Genomic DNA, 2,500 nt, shown 5'->3' on the forward strand with positions numbered 1-2,500 from the left:
AGATTTGACCTCCAGCAGGCCCCGGGGACCCACATTACCCCCCCCCCCCTTCCCCCTGCAGTTACCCTGTACCACATGTCTAGCATGGACCTTGACTTCCAGCAGGCCCCGTGGACCCACATTACCCCCCCCCTGCAGTTACCCTGTGCCACATATCTAGCATGGACCTGGACCTCCAGCAGGCCCTGGGGACCCACATACTCCCCTGCTCTACTCCCCCACTAGCTTTCCTTTCTTGCAGTTACGCTCCAGCGCATATCCAGCATGGACCTTGACCTCCAGCAGGCCCCGTGAACCCACATTACCCCCCCCCCCCGCAGTTAACCCTGTACCACGTATCTAGCACGGACCTTGACCTCCAGCAGGCCCCGGGGACCAACATACTCCTCTGCTCTACTCCCCCACTAGCTTTCCTTCTCCCGCAGTTACCCTCCACCACAAATCCAGCATGGCCCTTGCCCTCCAGCAGGCCCCGAGGACCCACATACTCCTCCGCTCTAATCCCCCATGAGCGTTCCTTCTCCTGCAGTTACCCTCCACTGCATATCCAGCATGGCCCTTGACCTCCAGCATGCCCCGGGACGCACATCCTCCCCTGCTCTAGTCCCCCACTAGCTTACCTTTCTTGTAGTTACGCTCCAGCGCATATCCAGCATGGACCTTGACCTCCAGCAGGCCCCGTGGACCCACACTTAAGCCCCCTCCCACTGACAAAGCAAAACACCACTGGCAAAATCCTCGTGCCCCTGGTACTCCAGAATGTAAATTCAAACATGCCCCTGGTACACTGCGCAGAAACACTTTGCCACACACACGCACGCACTGCTTGTGCCTATGGTACGACAACTTTTCTCGTACCTATGGTACGACAACTTTTCTCGTGCCTATGGTACGACAACTTTTCTCGTGCCTATGGTACAACAACTTTTCGCCGTGCCCCTGGTACACCGCTCAGTAGCACTTTGCCACACAAACTCTCCTCGTGCCTATGGTACGACAACTTTTCTCGTGCCTATGGTACAACAACTTTCCTCCGTGCCCCTGGTACGACAGCTTTTCTCGTGCCTATGGTACAACAACTTTTCTCGTGCCTATGGTACAACAACTTTCCTCCGTGCCCCTGGTACGACAGCTTTTCTCGTGCCTATGGTACAACAACTTTTCTCGTGCCTATGGTACAACAACCTTTCGCCGTGCCCCTGGTACACCGCTCAGTAGCACTTTGCCACACAAACTCTCCTCGTGCCTATGGTACGACAACTTTTCTCGTGCCTATGGTACAACAACTTTCCTCCGTGCCCCTGGTACGACAGCTTTTCTCGTGCCTATGGTACAACAACTTTTCTCGTGCCTATGGTACAACAACTTTCCTCCGTGCCCCTGGTACGACAGCTTTTCTCGTGCCTATGGTACAACAACTTTTCTCGTGCCTATGGTACAACAACCTTTCGCCGTGCCCCTGGTACACCGCTCAGTAGCACTTTGCCACACAAACTCTCCTCGTGCCTATGGTACGACAACTTTTCTCGTGCCTATGGTACAACAACTTTCCTCCGTGCCCCTGGTACGACAGCTTTTCTCGTGCCTATGGTACAACAACTTTTCTCGTGCCTATGGTACAACAACTTTTCGCCGTGCCCCTGGTACACCGCTCAGTAGCACTTTGCCACACACACACTCCTCGTACCTATGGTACGACAACTTTTCTCGTGCCTATGGTACGACAACTTTTCTCGTGCCTATGGTACAACAACCTTTCCCCGTGCCCCTGGTACACTGCGCAGAAACTCTTTGCCACACACACACACCACTCGTGCCTATGGTACGACAACAGGCCCCGGGGACCTACATCGCACCTTGCTCTTGCCTCCCTTACAGCTGAAAAAGGTCCATGCCTGTGCCCTGGCCCTGCTGAAATTCCCTCTCCATTTAGCCGAGGCAGTGAGTCGGCCTCCTGTCTCCCTTTACGGTCGAAAAAGATGTGCTCCTGGGCGCGCTGGCCCTGCTGCTACTCACATCGGGCATGGACCTGGACCTCCAGCAGGCCCCGGGGACCTACATCGCACATTGCTCTTCCCTCCCTTACAGCTGAAAAAGGTCCATGCTTGTGCCCTGGCCCTTCTGAAATTCCCTCTCCATTTAGCCGAGGCAGAGAGTCGGCCTCCTGTCTCCTTTACGGTCGAAAAAGATGTGCTCCTGGGCGCGCTGGCCCTGCTGCTACTCACATCGGGCATGGACCTGGACCTCCAGCAGGCCCCGGGGACCTACATCGCACATTGCTCTTCCCTCCCTTACAGCTGAAAAAGGTCCATGCTTGTGCCCTGGCCCTTCTGAAATTCCCTCTCCATTTAGCCGAGGCAGAGAGTCGGCCTCCTGTCTCCTTTACGGTCGAAAAAGATGTGCTCCTGGGCGCGCTGGCCCTGCTGCTACTCACATCGGGCATGGACCTGGACCTCCAGCAGGCCCCGGGGACCTACATCACACCTTGCTCTTGCCTCCC

General features: G+C 55.9%; 1 non-coding gene across 1 annotated transcript in view; it reads left to right on the top strand.

Annotated features, from left to right (window-relative positions):
- LOC146561576 (28S ribosomal RNA) overlaps positions 1 to 36 on the top strand; it is a 3,538-nt gene extending 3,502 nt beyond the window's left edge. The window contains exon 1 of the ribosomal RNA XR_014888125.1: positions 1 to 36. This exon is cut by the window's left edge and continues 3,502 nt beyond it. This is a non-coding gene — a ribosomal RNA (28S ribosomal RNA).
- The last annotated feature ends 2,464 nt before the right edge of the window (positions 37 to 2,500 follow it).

This window comes from Mchenga conophoros, linkage group LG13 (assembly GCF_057382185.1).
Source record: "Mchenga conophoros isolate Kocher_MC1m ecotype Shallow Benthic linkage group LG13, M_conophoros_male_GT1.1, whole genome shotgun sequence".
Lineage (NCBI taxonomy): Eukaryota > Metazoa > Chordata > Actinopteri > Cichliformes > Cichlidae > Mchenga > Mchenga conophoros.